Source organism: Callithrix jacchus, chromosome 1 (assembly GCF_049354715.1).
Source record: "Callithrix jacchus isolate 240 chromosome 1, calJac240_pri, whole genome shotgun sequence".
Lineage (NCBI taxonomy): Eukaryota > Metazoa > Chordata > Mammalia > Primates > Cebidae > Callithrix > Callithrix jacchus.
The window spans coordinates 107,405,281-107,425,000 of NC_133502.1; the positions used below are offsets into that span (position 1 = coordinate 107,405,281).

Sequence of the window (19,720 nt, forward strand, 5' to 3'; positions counted from 1 at the left end):
TTATCCAAATGTTTTCTATGAAAGTAATACACAGTTGTCTAACACTTATGTCCTGGATTTGGGGTGCTGATAAGTATGTTTATTTCCTTAAAGTCTGAAGGTCATGGGGATGGTGAGGATATATATGTGGTCCATATATATGTTGTCCCGCTAGGAGCAAGGGGTCAGGGAGGATTGCTGGAAATAACTTGTTAAAGATCTGCCAGCAGATTCCAATTTACTGATGAAGTACCCCATTCTAAAGAGGATTTATTTGTACAAAAAGCCAAAAAAGCGCCATGGGAAAGAAGTTATTTTTATCTTTCTTAACCAAAATACAGTGATTTAAAGAAAAGATGAGTTTAAAGGTATCCTTCAGAGTATGTGGTTGGCTTTTGGGCTTAAGCACTCATGTGTGGCCAGATTCTTTTCCCTTTTATTTGTTGGAAGGGGGCAGCATTGCATAATGGTTAGGAGTACTGTGTCTGTGGTCTCAGACCTGAGTTGTCACTAAGTAACCATATGACCTCCGGCAACATGACTTGGGCAAATTTCTTTCCCTCTCTGAACCTTAGTTTTCCTGACTGTTAGTTAGAGGTGATAGGATACATTTCATTTAGTTTTTGTGTGGATTAAGTGAAATAGTGTTTGTAAAGGGACTGCATCTGGTACATGAGTAGTGTTCACTAATTTGTAGTTACCTTCATTGGTTGTCCAGGAATTCCATGATCTCCTTAATTATTATGTGTTCCTAATTTTGAACCTGCCATAGTTTTTTTTGAAAGATTGCAGTGGAAAGATGACAGTCAAGAGTAATTCCAGGAAACAGTATGCTTCGTAGGATTGGACTGTTGTAATTTCCCCTCCAGCATCCTCACACAATAAGTGCATAAACACATACATAATTTTTTCTTACTTTCAGCAGCCCACTCCCTTCTTGCCCCTCCCTCCTTTGAGAGAATATGATTTGATAAATAACATGGTAAAATAAAATTGATTTTATTAGTCCTTAGGACCAGTGCCTTAGTCCTCCTGATTATCTGCATTTTAAAAGGAGATCGGCATTTATTCTAAAGAAATGGATCTTTAATGGTAGAATTTCAGATATTTTGGTCCTTGGGTGGCAGGCACATTTTGAGAACAGAATCTGTTGCCCTCATTTATAAGTAACAACCTCTTTTGGGTAAATGGAACCAAGCCTGATTCTTGGTCTTTGAAGTGCTTTAAATTGTGTTTTATTCCAGATACTCTATTTGTGCACACATTATGATATTACATGCTTATAATAAAATGTTATGTTGTCATAAAATACTACTATTCTATGGTGTTTCAAACATAGTATATTTTAGTTCTGTTCGTTATTTGCTTTGGGAAGGTAGGTGACCACTTAGGAATTTAACAAGATAATTTAGTAAATCTAGTTGCCTAAAGTGCACATCTCCCAAACAACCGACTTAATTTAGGGAATTGTTCAGACTGCCATTGGATAGAATGCCTGTATAAAAACACATTGGCAATAATGATGAAATATACTGCAAGTTTTACTAACAAATTAGGTCTTTTGCAAAATAGCATTTTCAAAAATGAAAATAAAGTGCTTCATCTTAACAGTGTAGCTAGATAGACTGTAATGTTTCTGTCAGTCTTTTTTTTTTTTTTTTGAGACAGAGTCTTCTCTCTTGCCCAGGCTGAAGTGCAGTGGCTCAATCTTGGCTCATTGCAACCTCTGCCTTTGAGGTTCAAGTGATTCTCCTGCATCAGCCTCCCGAGTAGCTGGGATTACAGGTTGCCACCATCATGCCCAACTAATTTTTTTGTATTTTTAGTAGAGACAGGATTTCACAATGTTGGCCAGGCTGGTCTTGAACTCATGACCTAAGGTAATCCACTGGCCTTGGCCTCCCAAAGTGCTGGCATTATAGAAGTGGGCCACTGCACCTGGCCTGTTTTCATCTTTCATAATAATTTGCAATCAGCCATTAATGTTTTCATCAAGATGAAGCTTGCTACACTACTATCTTTTGTACTTTTATTCATCTAAGAAATACCTTTAAAATCAGAGATTTAAAAGAACAGTCAGAAATAACTGGAAAACTGGTTTTTCGGAATGTGTTTCTCAATGTATAGTTAAGACAGCTTTATTTTTTTCTTAAATGAAGAGAACACTGCTGTTTTTATTCTCTGTAGTTTCTGACAAGTTACTTTAAAAAAATACACTTTTTTTTTTTGCCAGTTATAATCTTGGCATAGTACTGTGTTATGGCCTACTTTTTCCTCATTTTATTTATTTTAACAGTTGCCTCAAAAGCAAAATTCTTGATGTGTGCCATTACAGGCCTTTTGCTATGAAATTACATACATATGTTGTTTCTGTAGAAATGCAGTTTGCTTGGCTTTTTAACATAAGAGGTGTCGTAGTCAATGTATTTTTCCTCAGCGCTTTCTTTTTTCAATCGACACTTGGTCTTAGAGAGCTTACATGTTTAGTACATGTAGGTGTACTTTATTATTACTACTGCACTATTCCACAGATTGGATGGATGGATCATGGTTTATTAGTTAATTTCCTTATTTATTGGCAGTCATGTTATTTTTCTTAGTTTTGATGTGACAAACAAATGCTGCCCTCTCTTTGTACAATTGTGCTGGTGTTTTTCTGGGGAGATGAAAGCCTGCAAGTAAAGGTGTATTGAATACTGCCAAATTAACCCCACAACTGGCTGCACCTAGTTACATTCCTAGCAGCAGTGTGTTCCTAGCAATTCGGTATTATCCAACATGTACATTTTTGACTATCAGGTGGATGGGAAATGGAGTTTAGTAGTGGTTTTTATTTCCATTTCTGTCAGAACCAGAGTGGTAAGGGAGGTGGCCCATCTAACATCTGTGCAGGGCCTGAAGTGCCAGGTAACTGGACCATTTCATCTACCATGGCTCTCTCCTCCCCCTGCAAGCAAAGAACAAGAGTGGGTCACAGGTCATAAGACAAGCCCCGGCATAGTTCATCTCTGCCTAACAGCCACCTCACACTGAATCCCAATCAATCTCCACATAAAAACGCTGGCTCTTTTACAAACAGAGGTGCTGGTAAAGAGCCTTGCGACTTTCCTTCCTTGTAGCTGCTTTGTCATTACTAGGCAATCTCCCCAAAATAAAACCAGAAAGCAAAAGGCAATTCCACCCTTCTCTCTTGTTGACACGGTGTGGGGAGAACTGTGTTTCCAATTGGGCTAAAAAATGTGCTATCTCCTTGGTAGGAAAGGTTGGGGAATATGTCCTTTCTGTGCCATTGGGTGTGTACGTCCAGGTATGAAAGGTTACACTGGCAGTAGTAGAGATGCACACAAAAGAGCAGTGCCTGACAATGCAAGGTCCGGATTCATAGACTGTGCCCATCAAGATACCAAAAAACCAACAATGTTAGGAAATTCATTATGCAGAATTAGCTAATGATTTGATTTTGACCAGTTACATGATTGGCAGTTTATTATGAGGCAGAGGCTGTCATTTTGTCACTTGAAGCAATAGCAGCTGAAGGATGGAGGAATGTAACCCTACCCCATTTAGTGGCTGAATTCCAGTAAATGGAAAGAGCCTAGTCCAAGCTAGTTCAGCCCATGGGACCACGGCCACATGTGGCCAGAATGGCTTTGAATGTGGCCCAACACAAATTTGTAAACTTTCTTAAAACATTATGAGATCATTTTGCGATTTTTTTTTAAAGCTCGTCGCTGCTGTTGGTGTTAGTGCATTTTATGTGTCGCCCAAGACAATTATTATTATTCCATTGTGGTCCAGGGAAGCCAAAAGGTTGAACACCCCTGGCCTGGTCCATTATCGACAGAAAACATTAATGTCTCTATTTTTTTTTTTTTTTTGAGACGGAGTTTCGCTCTTGTTACCCAGGCTGCAGTGCAATGGCGCAATCTCGGCCCACTGCAACCTCCGCCCCCTGGGTTCAGGCAATTCTCCTGCCTCAGCCTCCTGAGTAGCTGGGATTACAGGCACACGCCACCGTGCCCAGCTAATTTTTTGTAATTTTTAGTAGAGACGAGGTTTCACCATGTTGACCAGGATGGTCTCGATCTGCCGACCTTGTAATCCACCCGCCTCGGCCTCCCAAAGTGCTTACAGGCTTGAGCCTCCGTGCCCGGCCTAATGTCTCTATTAAGGAAGGAAAGCTTATAATTTCTTGCTTCAGAAGTAATTACTCAATGCTAAATTATCCACTCTTGTTTTGTACTCCATTTATTCTGACTTTAAGCAGGCCTCAAACCTTAAGAGATTAAAAGAAATGGAGATTGGAGAAATCATATCAAAATGATAGAATTTAAATTCTGGAAGAGAAGTTAGAGGTCACGGAGCTCAACCCCTTCACTTTATTTTTATTTTATTTTTTCGAGACGTAGTCTCGCTCTGCTACCCAGGCTGGTATGCAGTGGTGCGATCTGGGCTCACTGTAGCCTCCGCCTCCCAACTAACCCCTTTACTTTAGATGTGGAAACTGAGGCCCCAGAGACGACAAGGGGATGGCATAGCCCTTCAAGACACATACTGTCTGAAGTCAAGTTTTATTATTGTACTACTAACCATTTCCTGTCGCTGGAGTTATAGATTTGAGCCGGAGCTGGACTCTATGTTAGTTTCTTTGATGAATGGCTTTCTCCCAGCACTGGGCCTGGGGTCAGCCATGCAGTGTTTCTGTTAGATGTTCCAGGAGCCCTCGCTGCTGCTGACCGGGAGGCGCTGGAGCTTGCTGGGGTGAATCAGTTCATTTTTCATTTTCTCCACCCTAACTTCATGGGAGGTCACATGAGGTGGAATTGGGTAATTACTTATCTACGCTGAAAACACACCTGTATGGATTTGCACAGAATGTGGGCCTTCGGTGCGCTGCTGCTGTGTGCTTTGGGAACACAGTGGGGAGCTTGAGGCCTGTGGGGCAGAGCCTGCCTTGGTTGTAAACCATCCCCTGCTTGCTCAGGCCCACTCTCCTCCCCTCTGTTGAAAGTGTGCTTTAATGAATAGTTTTTCTCTTCATTATCTTAATTCAGATGAAGGGAAAAGCAAAGCTTTTATATTAGGAAGATTATTTGGCCTCTTGTTTCTCCTCTCCTCTCCACAGGGACATGAAACTACTGGGAAAAATAAGATTTCTTGAGAACACTCTGACATCTGGGTGTCTGGTACTTCAAATTCCCAGACCCTATGGTTCCATTTCAGACTACCAATAGATGCCCTAACATCCTCTCCACGGCCTGTTGGAAGTGTCTCCACTGGCCCAGGACAGACCATCTGTCCTCTGTGCTCTGCTGTGTTGGGACCCAGAAGGCTCCACAGCAAGAGGTTGATTTAAAAGAAAACCTGGAATTTTACCAAGCAACTTAAACTGTGTTTACTGAAACACTCAGAATCTTCAAGGCAGCAAACAGATGAGTGGCCATCCAACACTTTACTTCACCAAATCACACGATGGGCCCTTAAAGTCTCTCCCTTTAAAAACAAAATAGGCCAGGCACGGTGGCTCATGTCTGTAATCCTAGCACTTTAGGAGGCCGAAGTGGGCGAATCACTTAAGGTCAGGAGTTTGAAACCAGCCTGGTCAAAATGGTGAAACCCTGTCTCTACTAAAAAATACAAAAAAAATTAGCCGGGCATGGTGGTAGATGCTTGTAGTTCCAGCTACTCGGGAGGCTGAGACAGGAGAATCACTTTAACCTGGGAGGTGGAGGTTGCACTGAGCGGAGATCACACCACTGCACTCCAGCCTGAGCAACAGAGTGAGACTTTGTGTCAAACAAAAAAAACACTTGCCAGGTGCAGTGGCTCACACCTGTAATCCCTTGAGGCCAGGAGTTTAAGACCAGCCTGGACAACGAAGCCTTTCTCTACAAAAAATAAAATAATTAGGCAGCATGGTGACATATGCCTGTAGTGCTAGCTACTTGGGAGGTTGAGGCAGGAGGATCTCGCTTGAGTCCAGGAGTTTGAAACTGCAAGCCTGGGAGAGCAAGACCCTCTCTCAGGGGATGGGGGGGAACCCCACAAAACACTTAAGTATGATTGACAATACGGAAAGCTGTTCTTATTTAATGTATACAACTTTGTGAGTAAATACAGTATTGTTAATTGCAGGCACCAAACTGTACACATTTCTAGGATTTATCTTGTGTAACTGAAACTTTGTACCCCCCCCCTTTTTTTTCTTTTTGAGAAGAGAGCTTCCTCTGTTGCCCAGGCTGGAGTGCAGTGGAGCAATCTCAGGCCACTGCAATGCCTGCCTCCTGGATTCAATAGATTTTCCTGCCTTAGATCCCTGAGTAGTTGGGACTATAAGTGCCCACCTAGGTTTTTTTTTTTTTTTGTATTTTCAGTAGAGACGGGGTTTCACTGTCTTGGCCAGGCTGGTCTCAAACTCCTGACTTCGTGATCTGCCTGCCTTGGCCTCCCAAAGTGCTGGGATTACAGACATGAGACACTGCACCTGGCAGAGACTCTGTACCCTTTAAGCACTTCCCTGTTTTCCGTTTCCCTCAGCCCTGGTAGCCACCATTCTACTCTGCTTCTATGAGTTTAACTATTTTAGATTTCTCATGTAAGTGGAAACCATATAGTACTTGTCCTTCCAAGTCTGGTTTATTTCACTTAGCACGGTGTCCTCCAGGTTCATTCATGTTGCAAATGGCAAGATTTCCTTCTTTTTAATGCTGAACTATATTCCATTGTATGCATATAGCGCATTGTCCATATTCATCTGTCTGTCAGTGGACTCGTAAGTTGCTTCCATGCCTTCCTTGGGTACTGTGACTAAAGCTGCAGTAAATATGGGTGTGCAGATATCTCTGGATATACACTCAGTTCTTTGGATATACACTCAGAAGCAGCATTCTTGGATCACATAGTAGTTTTATTGCAGAAGTGTCTTCTGCTTGGAAAGCAGATTGAAAGATGTGGGGATTGGGTCTCTTGGATATTTCCTTGTTCAGTTCATTTTTAGAAGGCCAAGCCTGCAACTCAGTTTATGCCTTAGACTTGAAAGCTGTCTTTTTGCAGCAAAATCATAACTATCTGAAGAGATACTTGGGCAACAAACTTGTGGATGTGAAGAGGAGGAAAGCTCACTGCAGGGGGCTCTCTGGGTCAGCAGGAGGCAGCGTGATGACTACAACCAGCAAGCATGTTGTGATGCACTGTGGCTTCTTGGGAACAGTCCTGGATTCAGGTCCTGAGCACGAATTCTGGCTCTGATACTCAAATTCTGGCCCACAGTTGTGTGAGCTTGGGCATGTTAATCACCCTCTCTGAGTCTGTTTTTAAAATCTGTCAAGTAATGACGTTATATCCACCTCCCCAAAGGGTTTTTGTGAAGATGATAAAGTACAATGCCTGGAACATGATAGGGGCTCAATGAATGATAGTAATTATTATTAATAATTATGCTAATAAATAATGTGGGCTGAGCTGCATTTCACAAGCCTGCTTCCCCAAGTCAGCATTTACCAGCTCCTGCCTTAGGCTGGTAGATGAGCCTTCCTAAGAATTCCCGTTTCATTTCCCCAGCATCTCCTAGCCCCCACTCATTAAAGAAAGCAGCTCACTCCTACAGTTCAAGTGAAAAGCAGTGTTTCCAGCAATGACTCTGTTTTCTTGGATATCCTTTTATCCATGCTTTCTGTCTCTATCACTTTTTGTTATTACAAAAATGTTTCATCCTTTATTGTTTCATAGTTGTTTTAATATAGAAAGTTGTAAGTGCTTTTTAAATAAATGGATGACCTTGGTTTAGGATTATAGAAAGTATATCCCCCTTACTACCAGGCATATTAGTTAACTAATGCTAATATTTGTGTCTTTGCCTTTTCTCTCAATTTTATTTGATTCAGTATTACAACTAGTAATATTTCCTAATGGAAATAATTAAAAGTTCATTTTATTAAAATTTCTGACAAATAATTACATCCTAGAGTCTCACTGAAGCACTAGACAACATGAGTGTTAACTGCTAGCAGAAAAATAAATTTATTTTGATATATATTCTTCTTTAAACACCAATCATTTCTGTTTGGCTGTAAGGACTACATTCCAGTTAAGCTGAAAGGCAGAGTTAAAGAGAAACTGATGATGATTTTGAGATTAGCTCACTGGTAAATCACTTTGAAAGGCTGAGCCTCTGGTAAGCTGGAAACACAAACCAGACATGGACAGTAACCTTGATCAGCAAGAATGTGTTTTTCCTGTAAATTATGAAAACTCGAGGTGGTAAAAATGAAACTTGATTTATCCACTTACCTAGCAGTGCATTCTGTATACTTAATGTAGAGATGACACTTTAGCAATTTGCCCTGCCCCCAAATATGACAACTCTGCAGTATCTAGAGCTTTGTCTTTCAAATGAAAATATCAAGAGGGTTGGCAGCTTGAAGCTTACATGTACCTCTTGGGTGAATTAGTTTAATTGGATGCTTTTCTTTGAAGAGCTCCAAGCGGTATACTCCAAGAATAGAACTGTCCTGGAACAGATTGAAGGAGGGTATAAGTTGTAATTTGGCAGAGAGGAGACCCTGGGAGTGGACCAGAGGGCACAGGATACCTAAGAACAGAAAAGCACAGATGTGAGGAAGATGCAGAGGACCAGGCAAACACATAATAGAGAAAAAATGTCACCTTCTTCTGATGCTGTTTCAGGTGGTCCCTGGTGCCAGTTTGAAGCACTTGATGATTATCTGCTCTCTTATTTCGGGAAGGGAGGGTGCCAGTCTTTATTCCATGCCTGTTCTGAGCTAAGGAGCTTGCTATGCTGTATTTCCTTTTTAAATCACAACAGCCTTTAACATTGTTGTTTTCCTTTAGTAGGTGAGGAATTGAAGCTCAGAGCTGTTACATAATTGCCCAGGGTGACATAACTAGTAAGTGACCCAGCCAGAATGTAATCCCAGGTGTGTCTGATTACAGGTGTTTTTCTTCTGAGAACAGAGCCTTGTTTTATTCACAGTCATATCCCTTGTATCTAAAACAGTGCTGGGCACAGAGCAGATGCTCAGTAAACAGTCTGTGAATTAACTAACCAAATTAGCACCACACTGCCTTCTTTTATGCTTGAGTTTTAGCTGGTTGTGGAGACAGATTAAGAAATAAAAAGGACTAACAGTAGTCATTGTCTTCCTGAGAGTACTTGGCTCCCAAAGAGGCCTCTTCCAACATCTTGGACATGAAATAAAACTTGTTCTAAAATTTATACTTTTAAAATGATGGTATAATCAAAAGGCCAGGCAGCCCATAAACCTGAGAGTTTGTGCAATGAAAATAACATTTCCGATTCCCAGGAAGCTTGCACCTAACCACGGAAAGCATTTTTACATGTAAATTGGTCACTTTTTAGATGAGCTGGTAGTTTCTGAAATTAGCAGATTACTTATGCTTGAAGGAGCTGAGGTTGCCATTTGTTGTTTGACTGCTCTTTGCCCTGAGCTTCCAGGGCAGCCAATAATGCAGTGAGTGCTGGACTTCCACTCTTTTTTTTTTCAAATTAAAGATTTCATTACAGTCTTCACTGAAGATGAACCAAGTGTGAAAATACCTGATCTACTCAGAATGTGGGATCAGGGAGGAATGTGTGGGTTGGAGTCAGTGCCTGGGCATTTAAATACTTTCAACAGTAACATTAAGGGTGAAATTAATTATACTGTGACCAAATGTTGGCCTGTTGGTTAGGCAGAGTCAGTGAAATTTATATTCTTATTGATCATTATTTTAAAACTGAAAGGGTTTTTTCCCTTAGGACATATTCTCACAGCCTATAGACTTAAATCTCTAAGACTTCAAAGGTTTTGAAAGATACATATCTTTGAAATTTGTAGAGACTTTCTTTGTGGAGTGGTGTATGGTTATTTTGCATAAATGTTTTGTTTGCACCTGTGAAGAATGTGGATTTGCTCATTGTTGGATTTAGAATGTTAAATATGTGGAGTAAAACTTACTTATCATGTTGTTTATATTTTCACTCAATTAATAATGAAAGTGATTTAGCCAAAACCTATCTGATGGCCACCCCTTATCTATTTTTTTAAGGTACTAGCTTAAATAGGCCTCCTTCATTATGGAGAAAAAAAAGTCTGTATATCTTTTTGGTCTTCTGGCTTTTGTCATTCTGATATTTCTTTTGGTGTCTGGAGTTTAGTTATACTCATCCAAGGACTGAGTTTAAGGGTAGATTCAGGATGCCTCATTAACTTGCCATCATTGAGAAATGATCTGTTTCACATAAATGAATTTTCTAAATGACGAAAAGCTTCCCTTGCAGCTGTCAAAGGCCCTTGCCCCTAACCTTTGATGACAGGAAGTTTTATCAAGTGGATTCTCCTCTCTCGCCTGCAGGAAGCTGACCCATTCTTGAGGCTTTGGGTTCATTGCCGCCTCTGGTGTTGCACTCCCTCTCTACTGCTGCCTCAGCTGCTTCTTAGTTTTCCTCGCCCCTTCCTTGATGTGGGGTCAGCAGTCATCTCTTCTCTCTTGCCAGAGCTGCCTCTCTACCATTCTTTCCATGCATACTTACCTAGTGTGCTGATCACGATTGGTCTAGCAAACAGATCGGCTGGCTTTGTCTCATGAGTGTGATCTTTCATTTATTCTTCAACTACTATTTGTTGAGTGCTGGCCACATGTAAGTCTTTTAACTAGAGGCAGGCAAAGGGCTTTAAAGATAGAACCATAACATGGTCCCTCCTCTGGTGTGTAAGGGAGTCATTAGATCCATAATGAATGGTGAAAGTGATAGTGGCACAAGAAAGGTACAGTAATGTGGGCATTAGAGAAGGGGGAGGTTGTTTCTTCTTAAAGGGATTAGAGGAGAGGTTGGCATTTGAGTTAAGTGTTCAGTTGTGGAGACTGGGGAGAGTTGGTGGGACTGGCATGAACTCAGTGTCAAAGGCAGGGGACCTGGAGGTCTGTGCAGGCACGTGGAGCAGGAGTGAGGCTAGGACGTGGCTTAAGTGCAGGGGAGAAGTGGGGAATCAGGTTGCCCTTCAAATGTCAGGTCAGGGAGCTTGGACCTTTGCAGAAACCACTAAAGTTTGTTTATTTAGGAAAGATGTCAGAGACGTGCTTTTGGAAGCATAACATGGCCACTTGGGTAGAGTGAAGCAGAGAGAGAAAGGACTAGATAGGGCACTAGATGCTAGCAGAAAAGGTGCAAAGTGATGAGGACTGAAATTCACATGGGGGTGTGGTGTGATAGGGTCATTGGAAAGGAGAGATGTGTATAAGGAGGGATATGGCAGAGTTAAAGAGAGCAGGATGTAGCAGCTGCTTAGATGTGGGAGGGAGGTGAGGTAGTCTTAAGTTTGGAGAAGAGGGTTCCCAGGCTCAAGACCAAGAGATGAGGGAAGGTCAGGTTTGTTGTTGGAGGGGAAGTTGATAGGTTCAGTTTTTTGTTTCTTTTTGTTTGTTGTTTTGGGTTTGGTCCACTGCAACCTCCGCCTCCTGGGTTCAAGTGATTCTTCTGCCTCAGCCTCCCAAGTAGCTGGGACTACAAGCGAGTGCCACCACACCCAGCCAATTTTTGAATCTTTAGTAGATATGGTGTTTCACCAAATTGGCAAGCCTGGTCTCGAACTCCTGACCTTACCCACCTCTGCCTCCTAAAGTTCTGGGATTACAGGTGTGAGCCACTGTGCCCAGCCTTGGGTTTTGTTTTTGTTAAAAACAAACAAACAAAAAAAACAGGATCCTGCTCTGTCACCTACTTTGGAGTACAGTGGCACAATCACAGCTCATTGCAGCCTCAACTTCCCAGGCTCAAGTGATCCTCCCACCTTGGCCTCTCAAAGTGCTGGTATTAAAAGCTGTGAGCCTCCATGCCTGGCCCTTAGGTTCCGTTTTAAACTTCAGTGAGTTTGCTCGGCAGGAGGCTCATTCAGGTAGATACGTTTATTAGCTTTTTTTTTTTTTCAAGATGGAGTCTTACGCTGTCCCTCAGGCTGCAGTGTGGTGGCAGGATCTTGGCTAACTGTAACTTCCACCTCTTCAAGCAGTTCTCCTGCCTCAGCCTCCCGAATAGCTGGGATTACAGGCGTGCGCCACCATGCTGGGCTATTTTTTTTTTGTACTTTTAGTAGAGATGGGATTTCACCATGTTGACCAGGCTGGTCTTGAACTCCTAACCTTGTGATCTGCCTGCCCTGGCCTCCTAAAGTGCTGGGATTACAGGCATGAGCCACCGTGGCTGGCCCGGAATATTTTTAAATGAAAGACTTTCTAAAAATCATATAGCTAAAGATGCACATCCTAAGTATAAATATTTTCTTAAACATTGTGTGTTATCAGAGATTATATAAATCCAAGGCTAACTGCCAGTTTCTGAATTAGACAGGAGGCCAAGCTCCTTGGAGCTCTAGAAGAGAAGGCAGTGTTGACATTATTGTGACCAGCTCCCCGGCAGTGGTATTGACTCCAAAACTTTAATCCTTTTTCTTAGCCTTAATGAGATGCCCATCAGGGTTGGGATTTCCATCACATCTTACCCTTTCAGGCTGGAGCATCTGTGATTCTTTCTTCTGCAAGACTACTTTAAAAAGTTCTCATACTGCAAAATAGTTTGTAGAATGGCAAATGTCAGAGACTACTTTATGGCTTTGATTCCTTTTGTATCTGAGAAAACAACTTGCCCAGAATCAAATGCAAGTCTATTTCAGAGACAATTTGTAGAGCATCTTCTTTGCCCAGCCTGACTCATTACTGAGATGATCACGTATGTATTTAACTCTGTTTTCTTTTTTGAGATGGAGTTTCCCTCTTGTTACCCAGGCTAAAGTGCAATGGCGGAATCTTAACTCCCGCAGCCTCTGCCTCCTGGGTTCAAGCAATTCTCCTGCCTCAGCCTCCCGAGTAGCTGGGACTACAGGCGCACGCCACCATGCCCAGCTAATTTCTGTATTTTTAGTAGAGACAGGGTTTCACCTTGTTGACCAGAAATGGTCTCGATCTCTTGACCTTGTGATCCACCCACCTCGGCCTCCCAAAGTGCGGGGATTACAGGCTTGAGCCACCACGACCGGCCCTTAACTCTGTTTTCAAAGGCAGTGTGGTGTGTGTGGCCAACCCAGTCATGGCACCTATGTATGGATCTGAGCACTCATTTGCATTATACAGAGTTCCTGAGGAGCTCACTAAAAGCTGGGGTCTTTGGCCTTTGGCCTGGGCTGAGGTCCTGGTGCCACCACTTGTCAAAGGTTGTGTTTGATGCTGCTCTTCCCTTTGCCTCTGTATCCAGGCTTTGCCTAGAGTCACTATGTAGCAACTACAGGCAGGATTGAATCAAAGACTTGTACTTTAAACTCCTTAAACTGGTTTTATTGTTGTTTTTTGTTTGGTTTTGTTTTTGAGACAGAGTCTTGCTCTGTTGCCCAGGCTGGAGTGCAGTGACATGATATTGGCTCATTGCAACCTCCCCCGCCGAGTAGCTGGGATTACAGGCATGTGCCACCATGCCTGGCTAATTTTTGTATATCTAGTAGAGATGGGGTTTTGCCATGTTGGCCAGGCTGCTCTTGAACTGCTGACCTGGTGATCTGCCTGCCTTGACCTCCCAAAGTGCTAGGATTACAGATATGAGCCACTGCATCCAGCCACCTTTACCTGGTTTTAGACTTGAGACTGTCTTTGCCAGTGCATGCACGGGTTAGTCCTGTTACATGGTTGCAGTGTGTCTTGTGAAGGCTAAATTCCATTGTTTTTCTCGCTCATGCATCCATTATTAAATGCCCACTGGTGCTCTGTACTAGGCTGGACAATGGATGGTAGACATTCTCAGCTCAAGTTACATTTACCAGAGGTTTGTCTTTTACATTGTGGACTTTGTGTCTCTGCCACCAGGTGGTTCTCCTGGCTCTCTGCCCTAGCCCGATTCAGTGGAGTCGGCTTGCCTGTTGGCCCAGCCTCAGGAATGGTTAAGTGTCACTGAAGGCCTATACATGACGCTGTGAAAAGCACAAATAATAGGCTCAGGTTTTAGTTTGGAATTCATCTTAACTTTGAGTCTTTCGGTGTCTAAAGAGGGATGAAGAAAGCAATCATTGACTTTCCCTCACATCAGAACTGAAACTTGTCCAAGAACATTTAGAGGTGTTTGGGTGTGTTGTCACTTTTTTTTCCTTTCCCAACCTATGTTTAATAAAAATCCTATTAATTTACAATGGAGTACAGACAGTAACTCACAATTCTTCCCTAGAGAAGAGTATAGGCTTCTGCCAGAGGAGAGGGGACAGAGGAAATAATAAGTAATGAGTGTGTAGACTCGTTTAGGGTTTACAAACTATTTTGTTTCCTTGACCCTCAAACCAACTTTCTATTTATTACCCTCCTTCTACAATTGAGGAAACTGAGGCACCGGGTGGTTATTGAGGTGCCAGTGTCGATGGCAGAGCTCCTGGTCTGGCTGCTACTGGCTGAGGAGTAGGGGCTGGGCTCGGCCCGGCCTGACAGGTCCTCCTAAGTGAGAGGGGCCAGCCGGAAGCAGGCCTCCCTCAGCGCTCTGGCTTATCGTGCACTGAGTGTGGTAGGAAAACAGTCTCCCAGAAAGGAGCCTGCGTTTCTGACTGCTGCTTCTTCAAGCTCAAGAAAGATGAAGTAGGATGGGATGGGGCAGGTGTAGACAAGGGAAGTGGAGTCAGGGAGCAGTGCTGAGAAGTGACGCTAGAAACAGGGCTCAGTTCAGACAGCACCAAGTGCTAGTTGTCACGGAGGCACACGTGTGGGTGACCACAGGAGGGAACATAGCATTAATGGGGCCCCACGCCTTGTGTAGAATCATCCTAAGTGCTCTACTCTATCCCCATTTTACATATGAGGAAGCAGAGACATGAAGAGGTTAAGGGACCTGTCCAGGGTCTTCAGGTAGTAAGAGATAGACAGCCTGCCTTTGGAACCCACACCTGACCCCGCTGCTCTGTTGCATTCTGACCAAGGGATAGTTTCTGGGACACCAGCAAGCCTTATTCTGACAGGGCTCCAGGAACCCAGTAATTGTGGATTAGGAACAGATGAGACCCTTACTACTTTTGAGACTGACACCTGTGCCTTATAGTTCCCAGAGTTCCCAACTTTTAGGACAAACTCAGGCTCAAAAACCACAGATTCTTTCTTCCTCCAAATTCTAGTCTGAAGGGATGGTTTGCTTGATCATGGGATAGTAACCCTATTTTCTGTTTGGTTTATAAAGCATGTTCACAGACATTCCCTAGAGAAGTGTTTGATTTGATGCCAGCCATCTTCTCACCTCCCTCCTCAAAAAGATTGAAAAAGGCAGAGCTGTTGTTAACAAAGAACCCGTTCAAGTGAGGAATAGGTTGTTTTGCCTCTTGGACGTGGCACTCTGGCTATTATATGGTGAACGTGTATTCCTGGTTCTCTCAAAAAGGCAACACGTGTGTGTGCCCTGGAGTAAACAGACCTTGCACTAAACCCTGATATGATTTTGGTAGGACATGGAGATTTAGACAGCTGACAGAGGAATTAAGGAAACTAATGTTTATTGAATAAATATTACTCCAGTAATCTTCACAACCTTCTGTTATTACCCCGTTTTTACAGATGCAGAAACTAGGGCACAGGATGCTTAAACAATTTCCCAGGTACAAGAGCGGTTTTCTTAAAAGTCTAGGTCATGTTTTTTTTACTGGAGAGGAGAGCAAAGAGTTAGCCAGTGTGTGGGTTTACTGCAGGATGTTGTTACTAAAGGGAATTAAAAGCCACACAATGATGAGGTGTTAAGACTGAATATATTTTGGTCAAAACATAGTTTTAGAGTGACTTTGACTGTTGGGATTGTGTATATCAGCAAATGTGGCACTCTGGATGGGATCCGTAAGTGAGCCCCTCATGTGCACACTGGCTTACTTCTGAGAGGCTTTAGGAAGAGATGTCAGTGGGAGGAAAGTTCCCACAACTGACTGAATTTGGGGGCAAGGGAGCAGTCTGCAGCATCACCATTGCTGCTATATAGACAAGAAAGGTTTTTTGGGAGGTGAGGAGTGAGGGGAGAGGAGGTACTTCAAAGGGTGCTGAGCCCGTTTCAGGGTAGGGCTGGTGTCAAGGACATGTTTATTATTCATGGCTTTGAGATACAAGTTGCTTATGGTGACCTCCATGAAACAAGCAGGGAATGTGGGGACCCACCAGCTGCCATGCTGTGGCCCAGGGAGTCCTGGGGGTGGGATGGGGTGGGGGTGGCAATGGAGAAGGACTGCCTGACCCTGAGCTGATTCTGCTTGCATTCCTAGTGGGATATAAGACTGAATGCACCCCTTCTTTCTCTTCCCTTTTTGCATATCTTGTTAATATAAACAAAAAAAAATGCTTCTTCCCTTTGCTTATCAGTTGAACTCTGTAAGTAATGGAAGGGAATAAGTTTGGTGGGTGCATTGTCACTTAGTTTCACAGGCAGCAGGGAAGCTAATCTGCAGCCATGGGTAGGACTAGACTGTGAGCTCAGGTTCTCTGACTCCCTGGCCAGTGCTCCCCCAACCTCTGACATGCTGCAGAAGGATGCCTGCTTGGCTTCTGTTCCCTTTGAGAGTTGAAAAGTTGTTCTATTATTTTGTGAATTGTGTGTATATTATGTTTTACACGAAATTTAGAGGGAAAGAGGTAATGCTGCATACATACGTACTTTCTGTTAAGTTCACCTAGTTTTTAAAATATGCTATTTCCCAGTGCTTGCAAAGGTTGTAATAGTTGTATTAAAGAGGAAGCCCTGATAATTTACCTGATTCCATCTATAGGACCTTTCATTTACGGTGATGGCCACTTCTCTCTGTGATATGAAAGTGCAGAGCTAGTCCTCTTCAAAACCGATACTAGATTTTAAAGCTGATAACTAAGATATGGTGTTATGAAAAACACAATCCTATACTCCACTCTCTCATCACTACTCTTTAATTTCACTCAGGGAAAAACACATTTAATTGTTTCAAAGATCATTACTTTTTTTTAGTAAATTTATAGTAAATGGAGGAGATTACCAACGGGCTATTTTTTTCTCAGCTTGTGGTTTCTAATTACATCAGTTACAGCTCAGCCTTCTTCTTAACTAGAGTGCAGGCATGAACTGGAAAAGAATGAGCTAATCCATGATAGATCAGGTGGAATAAAGATCTCCATTCATATCTTTACCTTTTATCCCTTGTTCTGAGTGCCAAGAATTAATGCTATTTGAAAGTACAAGCTGAACCTGCCAAGCTTCGGACAGCTAAGATAATCCTAATTATTTTAAATGTTAGTGAGAAGGGCAGCAGTTCCACTCTGGAAAAGAGTTCTATTGTGAAACATTAAATATATGCTAAGTGGTATTGATTGCCCATGATTTTATTTCCAAACACTATGGTTATCATGAAGTGGAAGAATTTGTTGTTTAAGAAATTTTCATGAGCTTCTCATCAGATTCTTTCTTAGGCCTGCAAACTCTAGGAAACTGAAGAGGCCAGCAGTTTTGTTTATCTGCTTTGGCAGTCAGGATCTAGATGAAGAGTTGCTAACAACTGAAAAATGCCACTTGCATTTAATTTTAAAATTGTCTCTTAGTTTAATAGTATTTAACATATAGAGGAAGAAAAATGTTTTTAAAGCATGAATATCCTGTTTTCTCACATCACTGGAAAAGAATTATTCGTTCCAGTCCATTGACTTCCAACAGATCATTCAAGTTAAAAGTCAGGGGTCTTTGCAATGTCAAAAGATTTAGCACTTAGAGTGTTTTTTTTTTTTTTTTAAAGAAGGTTTTCTTTTTTGACAGTATAAATGTTTTTGAAAAAGAATACTCATGGTTAGATGGCATCACCAAAAACATTTTAAAGTGTTTTTTCACCACATTGGTAAGAACGATCATGTGTAAGGTTTTCTGTTTATTTTTAAATAATAATAAAAGAATATCCCAGTTAGCTTCTGTAGACAAATAGGGTTCTTGAAAGAAAACAGATACTAGATTTGGTGGTTCAAACAAGGGTCAGACTCAGAGGTTTACCCACTTTCATTGTAACACAAAAAAATATCAGATTGGCAAGTTTTCCTTTTTTGTTTTTTTCCATTTCCTTTTAGTCTCTGCTGTTGTGTGCAGAAGTACTTTCTTTCATTTCTGTAAATGCTGGGAGGCTATCAATGATTATAGGGTAGTATAATCCTTAATTGTTTATTGCCTGTGAATGCTTCCTGCCCCCAACCCCAGTGCAGCTGCCCCTAACTCCTTTCCCCAAGCACACAGGAGCAGCGCACTAACATCTTCACTGATGGTGTGTTGAGCATCTCAGGGTCAATTATTCTTTCTTTCTTCAGGGTTATTCCCTAGAGTGGAATTACCAGGTCAGAGGGGCTGAACAGTTTTATGGTTCTTATTACATGTCACTAGATTGCTGTCCAGAAAGATTGAACCAATTTCTAGTGCTACTATCTGTTCCCCAACAGTGTCACTGACAGTAGGAGTTAGCATTTTTACAAAACGACCTAAGACAAGACTTCCGAGTTGAAATTGGCCTTGTGTAGGGCCCCTTACAATCAAGAAGCAAAAGCATCATTTTGATTTTTGAATTTTTAATTTGCATAAAATAATTTACAGTGATTATTATCCTTCTCTTTCTAAAAGTTTAAGGGAGCTGCATTAAAATGGAGAAGGTACCTTTGAGGACTATCTTTAAGTATGTTAGTAAAAGTGATTTTGGACATTAGTCACTAAGGAAAAACACACTAAATCTTTTCATGTACTTGGAACTCTGTGAGGTGCTATACAAAAATGAGATAGACAGATATTGTCCCTAACTCAACAGCCTATTATTATTCAGAAACAGTGCTAAGCCTTTAACAAATGTAAAAATAACATGGGTTTAAATTTTGAGTGGAGAAACAGTTTAAAAAATACAGGTGTTTTCCAAAACAGGGTGAGTTTTACATTTTCTCTAAAGTGCAGTCATGCATTAAAAGTATGCTTGGAGTCTCCCTAATCCATGCAGGTAACATTCTGCATGCTTTGTGGCCCCAAGTTGCAAGAATACCTTCCAAGAAAATATTCACAAGGCAAGTTAGAGCAAAAGGGGGATACTGTCAGATTCCTTTCTTTTGCAAAATTCCTACTCCCCTTTTTATTCCCAAGTTGGCTGAATGAGGAGAGGGCATCTCCCAGTCAGCTGCTAACTGGAAACAGACTTAGGGCTCAGAACATGTTGGGAGAACACATACCTATTTCTTTACAAGTCTGTTGCTTTGCCTCCTTAAACTTGCACAGGGATTAGGAAGGTTCAGCAGCCATTTCTGAAATGTGGTGCCCAGGAGTAGGTTGGTGCAGGGACCAGAGCATGCCAGAGAGTCAGCCTAACCAGTACAGCACTTGCACAGGATCCCTATGTTAAACAGAGAGAGTAATTCTCTCCATGAATGGTTTGAGGGTGAAATACCTCATTAAAGTATGTGTGTGGCATACAGGTAGTAGTCAGCAATGTTTACTTACTGTTCTTCCCTATACCTTGTATACAGAGAAACTTCTGTCACTGGTTGTGGTTGGGGGTGAGCACATTAACTGACGGACTCTCCAGGAAGCTCTTAGTCTGCTCTCCAGATCTGTATAGTAACAAGATCTCAAACCATTTCTCTGTACATGTATATGACAGCCAGATGCATGTATACAATTAATAAATCACTTGGATTTGCAGGAATTTAAATGCAGATAACAATAGATATTTAGTAAGATACTTTTATGAACTTT

The 19,720-nt window shown here is 41.9% G+C and overlaps 1 protein-coding gene and 1 long non-coding RNA gene across 3 annotated transcripts in view; one reads left to right on the forward strand and one right to left on the reverse strand.

Annotated features, from left to right (window-relative positions):
• DMRT1 (doublesex and mab-3 related transcription factor 1) overlaps positions 1 to 19,720 on the forward strand; it is a 130,168-nt gene that overhangs the window by 100,455 nt on the left and 9,993 nt on the right. The gene's annotated exons all lie outside the window — the stretch shown is intronic.
• LOC108592147 (uncharacterized) overlaps positions 1,915 to 19,720 on the reverse strand; it is a 20,084-nt gene continuing 2,278 nt past the window's right edge. Inside the window, exons 1-2 of the long non-coding RNA XR_013533585.1 lie at positions 8,269 to 19,720; positions 1,915 to 7,365 (exon numbers count right to left, since the gene is read on the reverse strand). The exon at positions 8,269 to 19,720 is cut by the window's right edge and continues 2,278 nt beyond it. This is a non-coding gene — a long non-coding RNA (uncharacterized LOC108592147). The remainder of the gene's footprint in view (positions 7,366 to 8,268) is intronic.